At 41.0% G+C, this 24510-nt stretch overlaps 1 pseudogene; it reads left to right on the forward strand.

The window, feature by feature from the left end:
* Positions 1-697: 697 nt before the first annotated feature.
* Positions 698-796, forward strand: LOC139007960 (U2 spliceosomal RNA; annotated as a pseudogene).
* The last annotated feature ends 23714 nt before the right edge of the window (positions 797-24510 follow it).

The following is a 24510-nucleotide window of genomic DNA, read 5'->3' on the forward strand; positions in this document are numbered from 1 at the left end:
AAATGTTAAGGACTACAAATACATTGGTTTTCTTAGCTATCTCAGGTCCAAAAAGAACAAAGAAAGGAAAAGCAAACAATGGTGAAAGTGACAGTAAAATAAAGCGTGGCTCAATAAAAGGAAGAACTCTATGATAATTAAAAGCAAAAGTGTGATACCTAACACTAGACAAGTTCAGAAAGAAGTCATTGGCCCAATTGACTGGCATGTTGTAGAGTAGTGGTTCTCAAACTCTGGAGTGTATCAGAATACTGAGACAGCTTGATAAAAGATTGCTGGGCCACAATTCCAGAGTTTTTTTATTTGGTGGGTCTGGAGTAAGGCCCTAAAATTTACATTTCTAACACATTTCCAGGTGATGCAAATTCTGCTGGTTATGGATCACACTTTCAGAATTTCTGTTATAGAATATGGGTGAATGCCTATAGGATCTAGACAAGGTTATTCAGCTAGAGCTTATAGTTTCCCTGGGGTAAGTATTCTGGCTTCTCAACATAAATTAGACTTTCAAATTTATACACAAAATCTCTTGATTTTTAAGTATTGGCAACTAATTTTTAAAAAGAATATTTAAACAATGAGTGAGTTAAACAACACAGGTCCATTGGGCTAATTAGGCATATATACTCAGCATCTGAAGTCTCTATTGTAGGATTTCTACATCAAGTAATGAATTTTATTTAAAATATATAGAGAGATCGCTTCTCGGCCTTTTGGCTAAGATCAAGTGTAGTATCTGTTCTTATCAGTTTAATAAAATATAGAGAGAGATTTACAATGATTCTCTAAAACTAAAGGTCAAGTTCAAAGACCCAAGTAGTCAAAAATGGTAAGTAAAACAAAATGTCAAATAGTAAAAAAAAAAAAAAAAGAAAGAAAAGAAAAATACCAACAATATCCTATCCTACATTTTTTTCAATTTATTAAGTAGTTTTATATACTACTTCATTTTATCCTTAAATTCATAAAAGAAGTGAGCATTTCACTGTCATCTCCATTTTCCCAATTAAGAACGTGAAACTCAGAGAGGTTGAATGTTCAGAATTTTAAAATGCTACTTGCAATATTTGTACTATTTTCCTATAGCAATAGCTTGATGCTTTCAATAATTATTTGTAGCCATGTCTATTTATGACATTGGGAAAACAAACCCTAAGTCCAGCAAAGGTAGATTAGGATTGGGATCCATGTTGGCTCAAGACCAGGTAGGCAACCATAAACAACAAGAAGTAATTATGAAGTAGTACTAAATTCAAAGCCCTGGGCTTACTAAAATAAAGTCTCCTGTGGAACCTATAGAAAATATAAATGCCCAGGCCCTACTCCTGAGTATTCTACTCTAGAAAGTCAGAGGTCAATGAGAAGGAATGACTTCCCACTGTCACTTGTCATTTATGCTTAATTGTGGACAAAAAAGTGGATTTAGGTGGAATTTTTTGAAAAATATTTTTATTGATTTCAGAGAGGAAGGGAGAGGGAGAGATAGAAACATCGATGATGACAGAGAATCATTGATCAACTGCTTCCTGCACACCCTACACTGGATCGCCCCACACTGGGGATCCATTTGCAACTCAGACATATGTCCTGAGTAGAAATCAAACCATGATCTTCTGGTTCATAGGTTAACACTCAACCACTGAGCCATGCCAGCATGACTAGGTGGAACTGTTTTACCCCACTATTTTCTTTTGATAAAATGTGACCATAAAGAGAAACTCTAATTCATTATAGGGATCAAGGAAGAAAGTACTAAATTATTCCAATAAATATATATTTTCTTTTTTTTCCTTTTAATCTTTATTGTTAAAAATATTACATAGGTCCTCCTTTTTCCCCATTAACCTCTTCCAGTTCACTCCCATCCCCCCACCCCCGCCCTCACCACCCTGTTGTCTGTGTCCACAGGTTATACATATATGAATACAAGTTCATTGGTTGATCTCTTCCCACTCTCCCTCCCCTGCCTTCCCTCTGAGGTTCAACAGTCTGTTCATGCTTCTATGACTCTGGCTCTATTTTTCATCATCAGATTATTTGGTTCATTAGATTCCACCTATGAGTGAGATCATGTGATACTTACCTTTCTCTGACTGGCTTATTTTGCTCTGCATTATACTCTCCAGATTCATCCATGCTGTTGCAAACGTTAAGAGTTCTTTCTTTTTTATTGCCGAGTAGTATTCCATTGTGGAAATGTACCATAGTTTTTTTATCCACTCATCTGCTGATGGGCACTTAGCCTGTTTCCAAGTCTCAGCTATTGTAAATTGCGCTGCTATGAACATAGGGGTGCATATATCCTTTCTGATGAGTGTTTCAGATTTCTTAGGATATATTCCTAGAAGTGGGATTACTGGGTCAAATGGGGGTTCCATTTTTAATTTCTTGAGGAAACTCCATACTGTTTTTCACAGTGGCTGCACCAGTCTGCATTCCCACCAGCAATATACCAGGGTTCCCTTTTCTCCACAACCTTGCCAAGACTTGTCCTTGGTTGATTTGTTGATGATAGCCATTCTGACAAGTGTGGGGTGATATCTCATTGTCATTTTGATTTGCATCTCTCAGATGATTAGTGATTTTGAGCATTTTTTCATGTCTCTTGGCTTTCTATATGTCCATTTTAGAGACGTGTCTATTTAGGTCCTTTGCCCATTTTTTAATTGGATTGGTTGTCTTCTTTTTGTTAAGGTGTATATGTTCCCTATATATTTTAGATATTAGCCTCTTTTCAGATGTATCTTTGACAAATATAGTCTCCCATGTAGTGGGGTCTCTTGTTATTTTGATGATGGTTTCTTTTGCCATCCAGAAGCTTTTTATTTTGATGTAGTCCCCATTTGTTTATTTTCTCCTTAATTTCCGTTGTCCTAGGAAATGTATCCATAAACATATTGCTATGAGAGATGTCTGAGATTTTGGTGCCTATGGTTTCTTCTAGGACATTTTTGGTTTCACGTCTTACATTTAATTTTTTATCCATTTTTAGTTTATTCTTCAAGATAGTCAGAGGAAAAGATAATCCAGTTCTTTTGATAAGACATTATGTTCAATAATTTTTCATTCTGGAAGTCCTGTCATCTGTGGGTTCTTAATTCATGACCAAAGACTGTCTTTTGTCCAGACCCCTTTTATGTAACATATCACACGTCACAGCCCAAGGTACTTGTGAAGTTTCTTAAGTATTTTTTTAAAGGAGGAATGGCCATATTTTTCTAAACAAGACATTAGCATACAAATAAGAGTCTTACAAGTACTTAAAGTTAAAACCATCCTAGAAATGCATAGTCATTTGGTTATTTGATATAAATATGAGCATCCATATGTATAAATCTTTGATAAAACATACCAGTTCAACCTCCATTCTCTCCAGTCTGAGACTTGAATTGAATCATTGTCTCCTTGCTCCCAAGAAAAGGAAATAGGAAAATCATGGCTTTAAATTGTGTTTGCTGAGTCAAGTGATTTCAAGTATGTCATTTAACTTCTCTGGGTCTTGGCCTTCTCCTTTAACTGAAGAAAAAATAAATAAAAGCAAGAATGATTATACTTATTTACTGGTAGTTTTATGAGGAGTAAGTGAAAGAAATGACATATGTGAAAGGGGCTATCAAGCCTGCAATAATTCCCCAATTGGTTTTTATTTCCTTCCCACCTTCTATGTCACCTGCCTTCCCCTCATGCACCAGGTCTAGTGAGTGTAAATCAGGGCTTCTCCACCTCAGCACTATTGCCATTAGGACTGGACCACACTTTGTTGTGGGAGCTCCACTGTAGATTGTAGGATGTTTAGTAGCATCTCCATTCTATTCCAGCTGGGTGCCAGGAACAGCCCCTCTCACACAGCTGTGACAACCAAGAGTGTCACCAGGCATTACCCAAATACCTTTGAGCATGTGAGGAGTTTGTCCCCAGATGAGAGGCCCTGGTAAGAAACAGATTCAACTTTTGCTTGCACTTCTGATCACTTCTTTGAGAAGAGAAAAATAAGGGAGCAGCCTTAAATCCTTCTGTCTTTAAGTCTTAGTGTTAGCGGATATAAAGTGTAATAATCAAAGTAATGATGACTCCTTCACTGAGGCAATATATATGTGAGAAAGACAAAAACTAAAGAGCAAATCACATTTCTAAAATGCTTCCATTTTCAGGCAGCTTTTTAGATTATAACCCATTAGAAAGAACACCTCTTTTTTATTCTTTACTGATTAAAGTATTACATATATCTCTTTTTTCCCCATTGAGCTCTCCCTGGTCACTCCCACTCCCACTCCCACCGCCCAACACCTTCACCCACCCTAGTATCTGTGCCCATTGGTTATGCTCATATGCTTGCACACAAGTCCTTTGGTTGATCTCTTATCCCGCTCCCCCCAAACCGCCCCCCCCCATCCTCCCTCTGAGGTTTTACAATAGCTAAGAAAATCTCTCTTTCTCTCTCTCTCTTTCTCTCTTTCTCTATCCCTCTCACTCCCTCTCTGTCTGCCTTCCTGCCCCTCCCAGACTCAGGTACACTTTTGGCCTCAATAAATTAGTGTAATAAAAACAACACTAAAATATATACCATTATTGAGGACATTTCCAAGGTATAGTATTGGAGACAGAATATCTTGAATAAATAGTTTGTTGTTTTAAACTGAATTCATGATACTATTAGGTTTTCAACCTCATAGTCGGGAGAGGAACATTTCAAAGATAAACAATCTTGATATTTTCATTTCAGAGACAGGTAATAAGTGGAATACAACAATTTCCAGGGTGCTCCAGACAGGCACAATCTATTTTATGCAACCAGTCACCATGTTGGGGCTTCTCAAAGAGGTTTACTTCATAGTCAGCCTGAGAAGCTGCAGGATTTGTGGTGATGGCACTGTCTACTTGGTAAAGATAGATTATTTTATTAATAAATTCAGAGAGAAGGGGAAAGAGAGGAGGACAAGGTGAAGTACGGGACTGAAATGAAAAAAAAAATAAACTAGGTAAGGAAAAATACAGTGAAGTGAGGAGGGCAGGAACAAAAGCAGACATAATGCTACCTTTTCATGTATTGACTATTTGGATATTCTGTGTGTCTCAGAAAATGTGATTGTGAAAATATGAAATATTTGCTTCTACCCAGGACATATTCCTCTTTTCTCACGTATCTTATTTTACAAGTAACAAACGTTCTCAAAGATATACATCCCTGATCTCTTCTCACAACCACTGATGAGACATGTGTTTTCAGAACCAGCAACAGGAAGTAACCCAATGCAATAGGAAGGGAGAAAAGTGTTCTGATCACTCCTGTTCATAAGGAAATTGAAGATTAAACAGGACACTGCTTGTGCTCTGAAATTTGTGGCTAATTTAATCAGATACCTTTGTGGATCATTGTCTTAAGGAAAAAGCAAGTTACTTTGATAACTAGTCTTATTTATTTTTTTTAAGTTAGAGAATTGCAGGCCTTGAAAATGCAGAAGAAAATGCACCTCATACAGGGGAGAAAAATGCTCTGTTAAAAGATAGCAGCAACATTCCAAGGATATTTAAGAGCATCACAGAGTTGGTAAGGATCCTGTAGTATCTCTTGTTAGAAAATATACATGTGATGCTCAGGTGTGAAAGAATATAGGACCAAGAAGAATGGGATTTTCTTCCTAGCACTGGCCTCAGAGATAGCACTAGGTATTTGTACACCCAGTACTGCTCAATGTTCCAGAAAAGCAGCAGTAAATAAATAAGTATGTTGATTCACAGGTGCTGAGTCTAGGGCTTGAATGTAAAGATTAGGGAAGTGAGCTAGAAAAACAAATTTGCAGCACTGGGACCCCTTCAGCTTGGGCTGTGGCTCCTCCCTGTATTGGGTTCTGTCACTGCCCCAGGTCTGGGCCTCTGCACTATCAATCAAGCCCTTGTCAACATTTGACCCCTCACCCCCTGTCATGTACATGAGCAATAGTATTTGAGTTAAAGAATAATTTCAGGTGCAAAGAGTAAATGCCTTAGTCACAGCCATGCCTCAGAACTCTGCAAAACCCACATCTCTCCTGACCATTTTTCAACTCAGGACTCTCTCTATCCTATCAAGCCACACAGAATCCCACATGAAAAACACCATCCTTAGCAACTAAGTTCACCAATACAAAAGCTTCAACAGCAAGAAAAACAACACATTTGGTATTCAAAACAAATAAAGCACCTAGTTAAGACTCTTGAGTTAGTGTCCTTTGCTTAGCTTCCTAATCTTTTCTATATCTTGGGTGAGTGATGAAATGAAAATTCCTACTGCTTTGAGGCTCCTCAAGCAAGCCAGGATGGGAAGAGCTACCTTGATTTGCTGTCTGCTGAAATAGAAGCCATGCCAGAGACAGGTTTTCCTTAAATCACTAACTACATTAGACATTTAAAATGCCCTCTATGGGGAACAAAGTTGGAGGAGTCACAATAGATATCAAGCTATACTACAAAGCAACTGTTCTCAAAACTGCCTGGTACTGGCACAAGAACAGACATATAGACAAATGGAACAGAACAGAGAACCCTGAAACCGACCCAAGCCATTATGCTCAATTAATATTTGACAAAGGAGGCAAGAGCATACAATAGAGTCAAGACAGTCTCTTTAATAAATGGTGTTGGGAAAATTGGACAGATACACGCAAAGAAATGAAACTGGACTACCAACTTACAGCACATGCAAAAATAAACTCAAAATTGATAAAGGACTTAAATATAAGACAGAAAACCATAAAAATCCTAGAAGAAGCCATAGGCAACAAGATAGCAGACATATGTTGTAGCAATATCTTTACCTATACAGCTCCTAGGGCAATTGAAACTAAGGAGAAAATAAACAAATTGGACTACATCAAAATTAAAAGCTTCTGCACAGCAAAAGAAACCACCAACAAAACAATAAGAAAGCCCACTGCATGGGAGAACATATTTGCCTACGTTATTTCCAATAAGGGTTTAATCTCCAAAATTTATAGGCAACTCATACAACTTAACAAAAGGAAGATAAACAATCCAATCAAAAAATTGGCAAAGGATCTAAATAGACACTTTTCGAAAGAGAACATACAGAAGGTCAAGAGACATATGAAAACATGCTCAAAGTCACTAATCATCCCAGAGATGCAAATCGAAATAACAATGAGGTACCATCTCATACCTGTTAGATGGCTATCATCAACAAATCAACAAACCACAAGTGCTGGTAGGATGCGGAGAAAAAAGAACCCTCGTGCACTGCTGGTGGGAATGCAGACTGGTGCAGCCACTGTGGAGAACAGTATCGCATTTCCTCAAAAAACTAAAAATGGAACTCCCATATGACCCAGTAATCCCACTTCTAGGAATACATCCTAAGAAAACAGAAACACCAGTCAGAAAGGATATATGCACCCCTATGTTCATAGCAGCACAGTTTACAATAGCTAAGATTTGGAAACAGGCTAAGTGCCCATCAGCAGATGAATGGATTAGAAAACTGTGGTACATCTACACAATGGAATACTAAGCTGCTGTAAAAAAGAAGGAATTCTTATCATTTGCAACAGCATGGATGGAATTGGAGAGCATTATGCTAAGCTAAATAAGCCAGTCAGAGAAAGATAAACATCACATGATCTCATTCATTTGTGGAATATAATGAACAACATAAACTGATGAACAAAAATAGAACCAGAGTCATAGAAGCATCAAACAGACTGTCCAACTTATGAGCGAAGGCAGAGATCAACCAAAGGACTTCTACTCATGCATATAAGCATAACCAATGGACACAGACAGTAAGGGGTGAGGGCGTGTGCTGGGGGGTGGAGCCGGCTGAGGAGAGGTCAAGGGGGGAAAATGGAAACTAAAAAAAAAAAGACCGTACCCTTTTATGTAATGGTGTTTACTTTGAATTTATATTAGTTCACACAAACACTCCATCCATGCTTTTGTTCCGGCCCTCTGGTCCAGTTTAAGAACCCATTGTGGCCCTCAAGTCAAAAAGTTTGCCCACCCCTCCTTTAAACAATAAAGAATTAAATAAAAATAAAATAAAGTGCCCTCTATGTCTTCAACTGTGGAACTGTCTTTTTCAAAATGATGGTTTCTCAAACTTTCTCTGCAGAATTTACCAATTACTTATTCCCTTAGAAATGAAGGCATAACATATCAGGACAGAGGAGAATAAAGTGTAAAGTGACAAGGAGAAGTAGCCAAAGGTGTTGAGCAGCATCAAAAGTGTCTCTTGAACACCTATTCTGGTAGGGTTGTGCTGAGCAAGGGACTTAGACATTGCCCTATAGAATCATAGTTCTGCAGACCCCCAAGGGCCTTGACAGTAATCTGGTCTATTTCAAATCCTTTTACTTATAAAATATATAGAAAAACAGACCCATAGTGGTTAAGTGCCTAATCCAAGATCACTCAAGTTATGTTATCTTTATTTTCTCATTGTCAAGAACTTTGAAGAGGCTTGGGTTTTACCCTACTTCCACAGTATCATGAAATCCTGCAGAAGAAATTAGATTCCTGGCACAGAGACAAAGGTCTTTATTACTCGGAATAATAAGAGGAGCCAGAGACTCAACATTTTATTGTGCCAGTTCTCTGATCCTTGGTTTCCACAGGTAGATTTTAATAGGACAAGATGACACCTACACATGCAGTGATCTGAGTTATAGGAGTGGAACCCTAGGCTTAAGAAATCTATTTTATAACTAGAGGCTCAGTGCACAAAATTCCTGCGGGGGGGGTGGGGGGTGGGAACCCTCAGCCTGGCCTGCACCCTCTCCAACCCAGGACCCCTTGGTGGATGTCCAACTGCTCGTTTAGGCCCGATCCCTATGGAACCAGGCCTAAACTGGCAGTTGGTCATCCCTCTCACAATCTGGGACCGCTGGCTCCTAACCATGCACCTGCCTGCCAGCCTGATCCCAGCTGCTCTCCCCTGCTGGCCTGATCGCCCCTAATCGCCTCTGCCTTGGCCCTGCCACCATGTCTTTGTCCAGAAGGATATCTGGAAGGTCATCAGGAAGATGTCCAGTCTAATTAGCATATTACCCTTTTATTAGTATAGATGAATAATAAGCATGACTGCCCTTTGCTCCACAGAGATAGTCATGATAGGAAACTATTGTCAAGAACAAAGATAGTCAGTGTGTCTGCTTGCAGGTCCTGCAGAAATGTCAGAGATCCACAGACAAATAACTTCCAGCATCAACTCTCTTTTCTACATAATCTTGACTTTTGGCAAGTTTTCAGCATACTCCACTGAGTTTATCACTCTGACAAATCTTATCAGCTGAGGCTGGGACCAAATTTGTCAATTTGCCTTGGTCAGCATTTAATCAAGGCTACTATCAATAGGACTCTAGCAATGTGATGGTGTCAACCTGCAGTAGCTCCCCTCCTCCAGGTCTCAGATACAACCAACTGAGCAAAACCACATAAATCATCAGATCTACCTTTGGAAAAAAGATTGGTTTCTCAAGTTCTGGTATGAATCTCCATTTGTTCTATGGTATTAATCCAAATATAGCACAATGTATTTGTGATTGCACAGACTCCACCTTGGCCCACAAGGAAGAAATCTAGGGCAATTTTATCATCCATAATAATCCAGGCCAGAGTGTGGAAGCTGAACAGAAATGTTTTCCAGGATGAGGAGCTAAAGACAACCCCTACTGTGAGTGACTTCCATAGTAAGGATAACTGCCCACAGGGTGTGCATAAATAATGAATCAGTTGCCCCTCTGTAAAAAGTAGAAGTGGTTTGTGCCAATTCCAACCTAGAATTTTTAGGAGGGTAAATGTTCCTCCTCCACTTCTCCCAGCTACAGCAGTCCATGAAGAGTCTGGGAGAAGTAGGAGACACAGTAAGAAGCTGAGTCCCTGAGGTCCCCCACTGAGGAGAAGCATCCACTGACATAAGCACCTGCTCTGGGCTGTTGTGTGAGCAAGAAATGAACTTAACTTCTGTCTTGGAGCCATCACAAATGTTCTAACTTTTGGCAGGGGAGACAACACTAAGTCAGGACGCATTAATTTTACATGCAGGTGTTCTCCCCAAAGAAGCATGCACATGTGCAAACACAGCCTGGTGATAGAAAACAAATGAAAAGAGCCTAAATAAAGTATGATTGAATCAAACAATGAAATACTACACAACAATTAACGTGAGTATACTAGGTGTACATGCATCAATATGGTAAAGTCTCAGAAACATAATTACTGATCCCCAAAAGAAAGGTGCAGTATTACATACACTCTGTTGTCATTTATGTAAAATCATAAAACACATAAATAGCAGTAGATTTTGTTTCTTGATAACTACATAGACATTAAAAATGGAAGTATTTAGGGAAATTATATAGTCCAACTTCAAAACAGCAGCTACTTCTGGAGATAAGCAGGAAGAAGTGATGTGATAATTATTCTACCTCTTTAAAAAGAGAAAGAGAGATCTGAGGCAAAATATATATATATATATGGCAAAATGCTAACATCTATTAAATCTAGGTAAAGGACCCATGGTCTTTATCACATTATTTTCTATGCTTTTCTGCACCTTTGAAATATTCCATAATTAAAAATAATCTTTAAAGAAATATAGGGAAATTTCTCTATTCCCAGAGGCCTGTCTCTATTAATTCCTACAGTTTGTCTAATCCACTTTCATGTGAAAGTCTTTGGGGAGAAAGAGGCATAATTTGACTAAAAGCAGGATGTTATAGAATGCTTGCTCTCTAGGGAACTAAACACACGGTAGCTGCTTCAGATGCATAGTCAACAGAGAGTCATCCGATTTTACTAATCTTTGACAAATTCAGAAAATCAAATGCAAAATTTAACACTCTGGGGCTATGTTATGAAGCTATGGCATTCCCTAGAGTTCTTCATGTACATGAAATAATTAATGGACTATATTCACCCATAACTAATTTTCTCATCTCCATAGGAGTTTATGAGAAATTATCTTAATAACTAATCAGAGTATGAAAATACATTTAAATATTTTTATATTTAACCATCTCATACCACTATTTAAACAGTTCCTTAAATCGACAAAAATTGTTAACGAGTGATAAGACATGGGAGTGAAGTGGTAGATATCATGTTAACACTAGCCAAATCCTAACCTCTGCTTCACAGACATTTCCTGATCAACGAAGTCCAAAGAAAGCTCCCTTCTTCTGACCTCTCAAAACTATATTATTTCCACTTGTAGTTTCTACTTATGTGATTAATTAACATTTACTGAACATGTTTTCATTCAATTATATATGCCTTGTTCGATATAATTTTGTATCCTACACAGCAGAGTATTTTACTTTGTGTTGATTAGGTGATATCTTCAATACACAATCCAACTTTTATTTTAAGATTTAATTATATATCCCTTGGATTGAGCTTTATATTGCCTCTTCACCTTACCGTCCAATCCAACACCTAACATAAGGTATATGGCCAATGTTGTTGTTTATTAAATCAACCAATCAATAAAATAAATTAAGTGAATCAAGACATAAAACCAAGGTCTTACTTATATAGTCCAGAGTAAGGAAACATATTTCTTCTGATTTTAAATAATGAAGTTACAGGTGGAAATTGACCCTTTTTGCATTTAATCTCCTCTCCTTTTCCCCTCTGTTACTTCTACAATGAAACAGATTTGTAACTGTGCTGCAGAACAAACCAATTGTTCCTGACCTGTATAGGTAATATGAGAGAAGTTTTGGAAAGGTCTTGCCTTAAAGAGAACATTACGAGTTAACAAAATGTGTTCTATCCTTTACCTGAAAGATAACATATAGTCAAAGGCCAGATGTTGATAACAAGCCTAGGGTCCATAAGAAAAGTTATATCATCTCAAAAAATATGTTGTGATATTCTATAACAGGCAAACATTTCTCTCTCAGGCAGTTGAGACATATTTACTCTGACACATCCATTATTACCAATGACAAACCAACAAAAACTTACAAAAAGAACAGAAAAACAAACACCTCTCAACTAATGAGCACACATCTACAGGGGACATCTAAACAGGCAAAAGTCAGAATCTCTACTCCACCACATTCTCACACCCACAAATCAACTTCCTTTTGCCCCTGTTAATCGAGAACATGAATAATATGCACAGTGGACTCAAATATATAAATAGTGACCCAGTGCACGAAATTTGTGCATTGGGGGGGGGGGGGGGGCTCCCTCAGCCCAGCCTGCATCCTCTCCAATCCAGGACCCCTCGAGGGATGTCTGACGGGATCGGGCCTAAACCAGCAGTCAGACATCCCTCTTGCAATCTGGGACTGCTGGCTCCTAACCACTCACCTGCCTGCCTGCCTGGTTGCCCCTAACCACTCTGCTTGCCGTCCTGCTTGCCCCACCTGCCCTCCCCGCTGACCTACTTTCCCCCAACTGCCCCACTGCCAGCCTGCTCACCCCCAACTGCCCCCACTGCCAGCCTGATCACCTCCAACTGCCCCCCCTGCTGGCCTGCTCACCCCCAACTGCCACCCCCCTGCTGGACTGATCACCCACAATTGCCCTCCCCTCTTGGCCCCTAACTGCCTCTACCTCAGCCTCACCACCATTGTTTTGTCCAGAAGGTCTCCTGGAAGGTCTCCCTGTCTAATTAGAATATTACCCTTTTATTAGTATAGATAGAGGCTTGGTGCATGGATGGGGGCTGGCTGGCTTACCCTGAAGGGTATTCCGGATCAGGGTGGGGGTACCCTTGGGGAGCGGGGCGGCCTGGGCAAGGGGCCTGTGGTGGTTTGCAGGCCAGCAATGCCCCCATTGTGGTGGGGGTCCCCACTGGGGACAGTAATGGCCTGGGTGAGGGGCTGGGGCAGTTTGCAGGCCAATCATGCCCCATGGGGTGAGGGTCCCCGCTGGGAGGCCTGGCCATCCTGGGTGAGGGGTTGAGGGCCGTTTTCAGTCTGGCCACACCCCCTTCATGGTGGGGGTCCCTGCTGGGGTGCCTGGCCAGCCTGGGTGAGGGGCTGAGGGCTGTTTGCAGGCTGGCCATGCCCCCCAGCAGAGACCCTCACCCCATGGTGGCGTGGCCAGTCTGGGTGAGGGTTAAGGGCCATTTTCAGGCCACTCCCTCAGCAGCTGGCCCTGGTGACCCAAGCCTCCCATGCCCATAGGCCCCTCCTTCAGCCCCCAGCCAGGGTGGGAGGGAAGCTTGGGTTGCCTCTGGTAACCCAAGCCTCCTGCACTCTGGCCTGCTCCGTGGCTGCCACCCACAGGCGCCTCCTTCGGCGCTGCACAGGCGGGCAGGAAGCTTGGCTTCCTTTGTCACCAGGGCAACCCAAGCCTCCTGCCTGCTCTGGCTGGCTTCGTGGCCACGCCATCTTTGTCCCACTAATTTTCATACTCACTCCTGATTGGCTGGTGGGCATGGCTTGTGGGCATCCCAGAGGGATGGTTAATTAGCATGTTTCTCTTTTATTAGTGTAGATTACAAGAGTGAATTTTAACCACTGATTTGCATTCCCTTCTCTCCTTCTACAAATTAAATGCCAAAAACATCAAATATGTTGGTAATGGCACTCCCCTCATTAGAAGTTATTGGTGGTTTCCAATTACATAGGAATAATATTCATACTCCTTACCAAGACATTAAAAGTTCTCAATGTTCAGATCGCAATTTATATTTAGAGGCGTGTATCCTACTATACCCCTCCTGTCACTCTGGTGTTTGACATGCCAATCTATTTTCCAACCCAGCACTAGATCATGTGCTTATTCTACTTAGTGTTTCTGCTTAGGCAATACCAGAGGTTTGAAGGCTTTTCTATACCTGACTCATACATTTAAAGTTCTACACATAATCTAAGACCCAACTCAGATGTTCCCTCTTCTGCGAAACCTTCTCTGATCCCTCAGGCAAATTAAATGAAACGACATTGTGGTTCAAATTTATTGCACATTGATTTAACTCTATTATCAATGTATCTTGTGAGAGTGAAGGCTATTTAAATACATTTATCTCTTCCTATATTATATACCCCTATGGTTGTATAATGTCTTAGATCTAAGTCCCAGAGTCACAGGGCTTAGCACACTACTTTGCACTCTATGGCCAGTAAATATTTGATTCATGAGTAAATGAACAAATAAAAGTATACAGTTGTTTAGTTTACATTTTTAATTTGTAACCTCTAATATATATAGTCCTATAAGCTATAAAATCATTATAACCAAAGGAAGATGAGTAATCTACAACGTGAACTTTAAACAGGGCAGAAGAGTAGAATAAAGATGTTAGAGCCAAAATGTAGTGTAAAATTCATGCTGCCATGCAATATAAATACAAAAAAAAAAAACCCCAACAACCTGATTTGGGGGCCGTCAGACCTAAAATCATATTCTTATTCAACAGCTTAATTCATTTGGATCTATTTCTTCATCTCTATAACGGAAGCAGCAATCTCTACCTGTCTGTGCTATCATAAAAATCTCAAATAAGATAATATGTGGGCAGGGGGGGAATAAATGGGGAGAATATTATAAAATATGAATCCACAGCTTTTCCCTGAATCACTGTAAACTCTCATCAATGTGTGTTTATTGCCTCAAGGAAGTTCATGCGACAGCAAAACGAGTAAAGAGGAGTCAACTCTGGGGTATTGAGTTTAAAGTCTAAAGTTCAGCAAGGAAGGGAAAGAAGTCATGTATATATATATATATCATCAATTTGGAAAACTGTATTAGGTTGGAGCAAACTTTCCTTTCCCTGTCCCCAAGGCCTAAACTTATCTATATATATAAAACCCTAATATGCAAAGAGACCAAATAGTGGAACAACCGAACAACCAGGCTGCTATGATGTGCACTGACCATCAGGGGTGCACACAGAACATGGCGGGCGTCGACAACAGGAGGCAGAGCGCGGAACATGGTGGGTGTCGGCCGTGGAAGGATGGTGGAGCAGGTGAGCGGAGGTGCCAGACGAAGGCGGGGCACCAGTTGCTGTCATCAGTGGGAGCCTCTGGTGGTTACTGAAAATTCTTTGCTCCCGTGTGTTGTGATCCCCCCTCCCCCAGCATTAGCACCCGCTGCTGGCGCCAGCCCCAATTACTCGACACCATCAGTGGGTGTGAGCAGTAGCTGCCAGCCCCAATCACCCCTCAGGGCTTCTCCACCTCCCCCTGCTCCTGAGGGGCGACCGGGGCCTGCAGCCACCTCTCGCACCTGCTACAAGTGCCTGCCCCACTCACACCCACAACTGGTGCCAGAGCTGCCACTCACACCTGCTGCCAGTGCCCAGTTGCCAGTCCTGATCATTCAGTGCCGTGAGCAGGTGCAAGCAGCAGCTGCTGGCCCCAATTGCCCCTGAGGGTTTCTCCATCTCCCCATGCTCCTGAGGGGTGATTGGAGCAGCAGCCACTGCTCGCACCCACTGCCAGTGCTGGCCCCAACCGCTCTGAACCATCAGCAGGTACGAGCAGGGCCAGCACCATCAGTGCATGGGAGTGGCAGCAGGAGCAGGGCTGCTGGCAGACAGGGAACTGGGGGCCATGGTGGGAGGGGATGAGCAGGGGTGAAGGTGGGCCAAGACCCACCCTTGTGCCCATCACAGCCTCATGGCCCACAGTTCCTTTCAAGGTGCATGAATTAGGGCACTGGGCCCCTAGCGATTAGATAAAAATATCCAGGTTGGACAATGACGGAAAGCTAGACAGAAACACAAATTGACTACATGTTGCAATTCTGGGAAAGTAGAGCCCTCAATGGGGACCCAACTAAGGCTAAGTTCCCAGGAGAATGGAGAGAATGGATAGGTTTCTGGGATTTGAGGCCTGTGTCTCATTCCCCAGGCAACCACAATACCCTGTGGAGAAATGGTTGAGAAGTTTATCTGGAGCAGAAAAGGCCTTACGCAGCCCCACTAAGTTCCTGTCACTCATTGTGGCCTAGGAGCAGTAGAAGCATTGCATCTACCTGCAGTGACATGGAAAGAGATGAGGTCTCCAACATCCTCACAGAGGTCCTTTCACCCTAGCACCAGACAGACATGGATCACATTTTCTGTAAACCCAGAGTGTCAGGGAAGATGCAAAGAAAGGCATATCCAAAGAATGGGACAAGAAACAATTTTAGCAGGACCTTCGTGAGTGAGGGAAGTACCTGGCAGAAGTGAGGTTGATGACAGTGAACAGTTGCAGCATAGCCTGTATAACATCTCAGTATTGCACACTTCCCCTCATTCAGAGCACAGTTAAAATCGCAGGGCAGGAAAAGAGAGGGAGACTAATGGTCTGAGATTAAGTTTTTGACATCCAAAGAATGGGAATTAGTACTTAAAATTACATTTAAATTTCAGAAAAATAAGGGAAGTTGCATTTCCTACTCCCCTGAGTTTAGAGATGGGCGTTTTACTTATGCTAAGTGCCCAGCTCTTCAGTTTGTTTGCATGGAGTGCTCAATAACTGTCAGTTCCTTTCTCTCCTCTTCTTACCTCCTAGATGAGCATGATCAGAATATTGAATTGGTACTTAGCATCTTCTGCTGGACATAGAAGTTGTCAAACTTCTATAAAGGGCAGATAGTAAATATTTTAGGTTTTGTAGGGCATAGAGTCTGTTGCAACTACTCTACTCTGCCCTCATAACATAAAATCAGCATTAGACAATACACTAAAAAAATGGGTATGGCCATGTTCCAACAAGACTTTATTTTCAAAAGGAGACAGTGGCCTGGATTTGGCCTGCTTTGCTGACCCCTGGGCTACAGAAAGATTAAGTGGCTTAAAGCACTGTTAAAATAATTCTGAGACAATTCAGGCCTGAGCTAAGATGGCAGCCAGAGGAATGGAAAGGCCTTAAGTACATTAGGAATAGAAGGCAAGCAATTACAGAAAGCAGGAGAAATGAACAATTCAAAAATGTTATACACCCTAGTACACTGAGATGAGGTATTACTGGTAAAAATGGAGCAGTTGGAAAAAGTTATGAATCCCAAAAGACAAGAGAATATAAGTACCCCCTTTTTCACAAAGGGTCTTGATACCCCCATATACATAGAATTCAAAGCAGAGCATAGGAAAATGACTGCAGGTTCAAGCTCTAACACTTCAAAAATCACAGAGCTGTAATATAATTAAAATAATAATAATAAAATGACAAATGCTATCTTGATTCAGGGTTAAAGTATTGGCTGAAAACTTTCCAATTTCTTATTTTTTTGTTTTAGCAATTTGCTAAGCCCCACCCAACCATTGCCTTACCAGACTACCACTCTCCAGGACCCTTAGGCAAGTATTCCAATCACTGCAGGGCTAATTTTACCAAACTCATAGACACAGACTACAGTATGGTGGTTACCAGTGGGAAAGGAGATGGAGGGTGAGTAAAGCATAAAGGGAACCAAATATAAGGTGACAGAAGATTATTTGACTTTGAGTGGTGGGTATACAATGCAATGTAGAGATGATGTATCACAGAATAGAACATTTGAAACTTATATAATACTAGAGGCCCGGTGCATGAAATTCATGCACAAGTAGGGTCCCTGGGCCTGGCCAGCAATCAGGGCCAATTAGGTCCTTCTGGCTGCCAGCTGAGGCCTCCCTTCCTTGGCTGCCAGCTGCTGGCCAGGGCCTTCCTTCATTCCGTGCCACACCCCGGTGGTCAGCGTATGTCATAGTGAGCAATAGAACTCCCAGTCTCCCAGTCAAACTCCCATAGGGACACTTTGCATATTAGCCTTTTATACATATAGACTAGGGGCCGGTGCATGAAATTCGTGCGGGGGTGGGGGGTCCCTCAGCCCAGCCTGCCCCCTCTCACATATTGGGAGCCCTCAGGGGATGTCCTACTGATGGCTTAAGCCCGCTCCCTGCTCCCCTTGGGGAGCGGGCCTAAGCCACAGTCTGGCCTCCCTTTGTGGGAGGCGACCTGGCTGATCAGGGGAAGGCACCAGCCCCATCACCCCGCTGCTGCAGCCACTGCCAGTCACCGCAGCCAGCAAGGTTTTTTCATCAACATGGACTCCAGTCCCTTCACCATGAAAAAATGACAACTTTCTTCAGGCATTTTCAAGATGTGTTTTTCATAGGATATGACATTTCTTTCTTTCTTTTTTTTTTTTTAATCCTCACCTGCGGATATGTTTCCATTGCTTTTTAGAGAATGTGTAAGAGAAAGGGAAAGACAGAGAGAAACATCAAAGTGAGAGGGACACTTTAATTGGTTGCCTCCTGCATGAGCCCTGACCTGGGCCCCGGCCAGGGAGGAGCCTGCAACCTAGGTACATGCCCTTGGTCAGAATTAAACCCAGACCCTGTGGTTGGCAGGCCAAGGCTCTATTCACTGAGCCAAACCGGCTAGGGCAGAATATGACATTTATTAGCCCTCCAGGAGCGGACCTTCGTTTTTTTCACCAGGAGTGTGGTGAAAAACCCTAGATCACTAGATGACCTTTTTGGATTCTTATTACCCAAGTTACTAAGACTATTACCAGTGGCATACAGGGAGCTTAGCCAATGAGCGATAAGAAAAGGTATTTCCTCTGTAGTTCACACCGATCCCCAGCTCGGCCCCCCACCTAAACCTGACGCCTCAGCCAGAGGCGTCGACCCTCATCACCCTCCGATTGCTGGGTTGGCCGCTTGTCCAGGCCTGATGCCTCCGCCAGAGACATCAGGCCTGGGCAGGGGACCCCCTGACCACTCCAATCGCTGGCTCCGCCCCCCGCCCAGGCCTGATGCCTCAGCCAGAGACGTCAACCCCCATCACCCTCTGATCCCTGGATCAGCCCCTCGCTCAGGCCTGACGCCTCGGCCAGAGGCATCAGGCCTAGGCAGGGGACCCCCATTTCCCCCCGATCGCTGGCTCCAACCCCTGCCCAGGCCTAACACCTCTGGCCGAGGCTTTAGGCTTGGGCAGGGGCCCCTCGCAGCTCTGATGGCTGGCTCCATCCCTGACCAGGAGCGCCCTGGCTCAGGCCTTTCTTACGCTGCTCAGGGCCCATGCTGCTAGGGCCTACCTCGGAGTGACCTGGGTGCCAATGATGTTCCTGGGACCCAGGCCGCTGGGCGCCTATGTATGCAAATTAACTGCCTTCTTTGTTGGGTTAATTTGCATACTCTCCTGATTGGCTGGTGAGTGTAGCGAAGGGATGGTCAATTTACATATTTGTCTATTATTAGGTAAGATTATCAACCAACTAGAGGCCTGATGCACAAAATTTGTGCAAGGGTAGGCCATCCTTTCCCCTGCTTCCCTCCGGCACCCGGGACCCAGGCTTCCCTCCAGCCACCAGCAGGCACCTGGGATCCAGGCTTCGCTCATAGCCCGGCTTCCTCTGGAAGATTGTCCAGAAGTATGTCTTGTCTAATTAGCATATTATGCTTTTATTATTATAGATGTCATCCCAATAAATTTAATTTAAAGACTTTTTTAAAAAGAAGGAAAAAAACAAACAGCATCTGTGCCCAGACTTTGAGGAATAATCAAATTAGCAAATCCCCAGGAAGCCTGGGAAACCCAGCTATGCCTACATTCCCAACTTGCTGCTTAGCCTGTCGCCACGTGCACTCCTGTGTGGCGGGCTTTTCTCCTTTGGAACTGTAAGTAACAGAGTCCTGACTTTCATCCATCTGAATGGCATTGTGCCGTTTCCCACATCAAAAGAATCTTTAAGTCATTAAAGCAGACAGTTACCTTAAAATTTTGATGTGAACAGTGGTGAGAAGAAAAAAACTTCCAAATCTGATTTCTTTCTAGTTCCTCTTTCAGTCAAACAGTGGGTACCCAACACTGCATGCGAGACTCAGTGCTTACCCAGACACATCTCACTGGTTCTCTAAAGCAGACTTAAACATTTGGAGAGAAAACTGAGGAAAGAAATTTGCCATGAGATTATCAGAGTACATTTGGTTTTCAAAAGTCATTGCCACAATGTCACTATTAGAAGGATTGTGGGCTTCCCCTAAAATGCAATCAGGAAATCATGCAAAACGAGTTAATAGCCTCTCCCTGCTGGAATATGGAGGGAACTTTGTTTGTTAGTGGGTACTTTCTGCACATGCCTGTCATATGTAAATCACTGAGGAGAGTGGTACAGTCCCTTGGAAGTGCCTTTGAGTGCCTTAGGATGTCTCTTCCACAGGAATTTGTGATTTGCTCTCTGTAAAACTTGCTTCTTGCCATCTGTTCTGAATTTGTCACCCTTAGTTTACATTACCTAAAACTGTAAGCTAGATTGACATTAAGCATGCAATTTAAGATTTTACTTTCATCAATAAATTCCCTTGTAACTACCAATTTAGGCTTTATGTAGCTTCTCCCTGCTCTCCATCACTGGTTTCCTTAAATAACATTCTGGCTGTCCCTCACTACCATTTCAGAAGCATTTCTTGAACTCTCCTTCACACTCTGTCCTGTCCTATCCCTGTGAACATGCTGCTGATCTCTGTTTATCCTGTTCTTATTTACAGTTCATTTTCTGATACATTTCCTTAATGCTACCATCTTGGCATTTTCTTTATTTCATATTTCAAAGAGTGACCTGACCTCTTCTTTAAAAATAACTCCCCAAATGTCAACGTCCAGGGCCTCCTCAAGTCTTCCTTATTCTCTAAAACTGGAAGATTTTATCTCAAGAACTAATAGAATTTGAACTTTAGAATCCTGACCAACTAACCTAAACTCTAAGCCTTAGTTTCTTCATCTATAAAATGGGGATAAGAAAAGTTATCCACTTCTATCTCACAGATCTAGAACAAATGCTCCAAAAATTTATACAGAACCATAAAGACTGCAAATAGTCACAGCTATCTTGTGAAAGAAGAATAAAGTAAAAGGGATCGCAATACCAGATATTAAATTATACTACAAAGCCATTGTAATCAAAATGGCCTGGTACTGGCACAAGAACAGGCATATAGATCAATGGAACAGAACAGAGACTCAAGAAATGGACCCAACCCATTACACTCAATTAATATTTGACAAAGGGGGCAAGAGCACCCAATGGGGTAAAGACAGTCTCTTCAATAAATGGTGTTGGGAAAATTAGACAGGTATATGCAAAAAAAATGAAACTAGACCACCTATTTACACCATATACAAGAATAAACTCAAAATGGATAAAAGAGTTAAACATAAGTCGTGAAACCATACAAATCCTAGAAAAAAACATAGGCAGCAAAATATCAGACATCTCACATGGCCTACGGCAAGGGAAACAAATGAAGAAGTAAACAAATGGGATCATATCAAAATAAAATAATAAGAGATCCCACTACATGGGAGAACTATTTGCCAATGATACATACATCTGATAAGAGGTTAATTTCCAAAATATATAAATAACTCATGAAACTTAACAAAAAGAAGACAAACAATCCAATTAAAACAGGAGTGGGGAACCCTTTTTCTGCCAAGGGCCATTCAAATATGTATAACATCATTCTTGGGTCATACAAAATTATAAACTTAAAAATTAGCCTGCTATATTTGGTCAAACATTTAATTAATTCACTCTTAATGCCTTGACAGAGCCAGACCAAATGATTTTGTGGGCCTTATACAGCTTCCAGGGCTGGATGTTCCCCAGCTCTGAATTAAAAAATGGGCAAAGGACTAAATAGACACTTCTCCAAAGAGGACATACAGATGGCCAAGAGACACATGAAAAAATGCTCAAGTCAAAACAACAATGAGGTATCACTTCACATCTGCCAGAATGGCTACTATCAACAAATCAACAAATGACAAGAACTGTTGAGGATGTGGATAAATTATGCTGCTGGTGGGAATGTAGAGTGGTGCAGCCACTATGGAAAACAGTATGGAGTTTCCTCAAAAAATTAAAAATGAAACTGCAATTTGGTTCCAGTGATCCCTTTTCTAGGAATATACCCTAAGAATGCCAAAACACCAATCAGAAAGAATATATGCACCCCTATGTTCATAGCAGCACTATTTACAATAGCTAAGATCTGGACAAACAGCCCAAGTGCCCATCAGTAGATGAGTGGATAAAAAAGCTGTGGTACATTTACACCATGTAATACTATGCAGCAGTAAAAAGGATATCTTACCCTTTGAGATAGCATGGAGGGACCCAGAGAGTATTATGCTAAGTGAAATAAGCCAGTCAGAGAAAGACAAGTATCACATGTTCTCACTTATATGTGGAATCTAATGAACAAAATAGATCCAGAGACATGGAAGCATGCAAAAGACTGAAAAATCTCTGAGGGAAGGGGTAGGGGTGGGTAAAAATACCCAAAAAAGTTATATACATAATGCATAACCCATGGACACAGACAATAGTGTGGTGAAGGCCTAGGAAGGGGGCAGGAACAGGGTGGAAAGGGTCAAGGTGGTAAAAATTGGGACATCTATAATACTTTCAACAATAAGAATAAATTTTTTTAAAATAAAGGAATGGAGAGAAAAAAAGAAAAGTTATCCACTTCACCAGATTAATGAAAGGATTAAATGAGAGATAAAACATCTAACATAATGTCAAGTGCATAACTGGTGCCCATCAATGTTACTGACTGTTTCCAACAATTGTTTATAATCTAATCCATTATTTAATTGAGTTTAAATTATGGCTAATTTACCATCTACAGAAAGGATTCTCAATACTGTTATTTTCCCAAAGAATTATTTTATTATTCTATCATATTATTTTATATCCACATGTATGTTTTGAATATGTGTTGAGACTCATTGTAATTATAAGGCCAGGGGAAGAAAAGGAAATGGGATCGTTAATCTGAAGAAACAACTCACAAGTGGGACCACACAGTGAGGTCTTTATTTTAACAACCACCAGTTGAAATCTCATTTTGGAAATCCTGGTAAATTATATTGCATTTTGACATTCCTTGGGGACCCTCAATCTGAGCTTAAGAGCTTCTAATTCAGCAACAGCAAGGGTATTCATTTTTACCTATTTGGAGAGGGAAAAACAACATTTGAGGATAAATAGTATTTAACCTGAACTAGTTTATTCCTTTTGTCCTTTCCCTATAATATTCCCTCACGTACCTCCCAAATAAGGAGAACCATCATGGAAATAATAGCCAAGGTTTTCCTGCCCTTCACTCAAGGTACTTTGCCCACAGCCTATGAAGACTTGATCCAGGAATCCTCTTCTTGGGGTCCAACAGGAGAAAATTTATTTTTGTTCCAAGGCTTATTGACTACCTAGATACACTTAGCACTAAGTGTTGATTTGGGGGGAAAAAAAGAAAGGAAGAAAAGAAAGAAAGAAAAATCACAGTCCTTTGTCTTTTAAAATATATATAACTTACTACATCCACTAAGAGTGAACCCTGAATTGTAATGTAAAGCATGGGTTTTGCATGCTAAGAATATGTCAATATCAGTTCGTTAATTATAACAAATGTGCCACCGGGTGGAGGATGCTCAGCAGAAGTCTCTGCATGAGTGGGGTCAAAAGTAAATGGTAAATCTCTGTACCTTCCATCAGTTTTGCTGTAAACCTAAAATTGCTCTTTAAAAAAATAAAGGCATCATAGTAATAAATGTGCAATGTAAAAAAATTAGAAAATATTATAAAATATGCAAATCATTTAAAAATTATTCAAATTATATTACTTCCTAAAGATAATTAATCATTGTTAATATTTTTGGTACATTTCTTCTGATGGTTTCACACACACACCAGCAAACTGTAAATTGAATCATTCACACATTTAACTTGTGTGCAGATTTAGAACCTAACTATCTTAATTCAATTCTCACTACAGCAAACCATTCTATTTGATGAAAATGATGTTTAGAGGCTTAATAAAAAGAGGGGAACAGTGCTTAAAGATAAGCAGAATCACTATTATTCGCAACCCACTCATCTCCCATTGATTCTAGGAACCTGATAGTTATTTTAAAGACAAAATGGTTCACATTTCAAAACACCTACTCGTAGACTTTTCCTTTAGTTTTGACTTAGTGTAACCCAATGGTTCTCAACTTTCAAAATGTATAAGAATCACTGGGTGGTATGTATACATAAAATCAATTGTATTATTCTTTATAGGTGAATTAAGTACTTCTAAGCAGAATTATACTATAAGCAATCTCCTAATTAACGAATGACTAAATTTTGTGTAATGTGACAGACTGTATAAAATACATATATTTATTTTATGTAATGTATATGCAAAATAGAAAGTAATTTACTGTGAAATAGACATCTTTCCATGCTAATCTCTCCTTATTGGGGGAATCAGAGGAACAAATGACATTAGCCTTATTACCATTTTTAAGAAATGCAAGTGTTATAAGATGAAGGCTCAAGGCCTGTCTTAGTCTGGGATGCTATAACAAATACCATAGGTTGAGCAGTGAACAACAAACATTTATTTCTCATGGTCTGGAAGTCCAAAATCGGGATGCCAGCGTATTTAGGTCCAAGTGAGGACCTACCTCCCTGGCCTCACATGGCCCTCCTTGGTGCATGTGCTCAGAGAGAGAGAGGTCTTCTCCTTCCCCTCTTTATAAGGGCTTTAATCCCATCATGGGGCCTATCTGTATG

This window comes from Myotis yumanensis, unplaced genomic scaffold, assembly GCF_028538775.1.
Source record: "Myotis yumanensis isolate MYYU_CA2020_CCGP unplaced genomic scaffold, mMyoYum1.0.hap1 SCAF_3, whole genome shotgun sequence".
NCBI classification, from domain to species: domain Eukaryota; kingdom Metazoa; phylum Chordata; class Mammalia; order Chiroptera; family Vespertilionidae; genus Myotis; species Myotis yumanensis.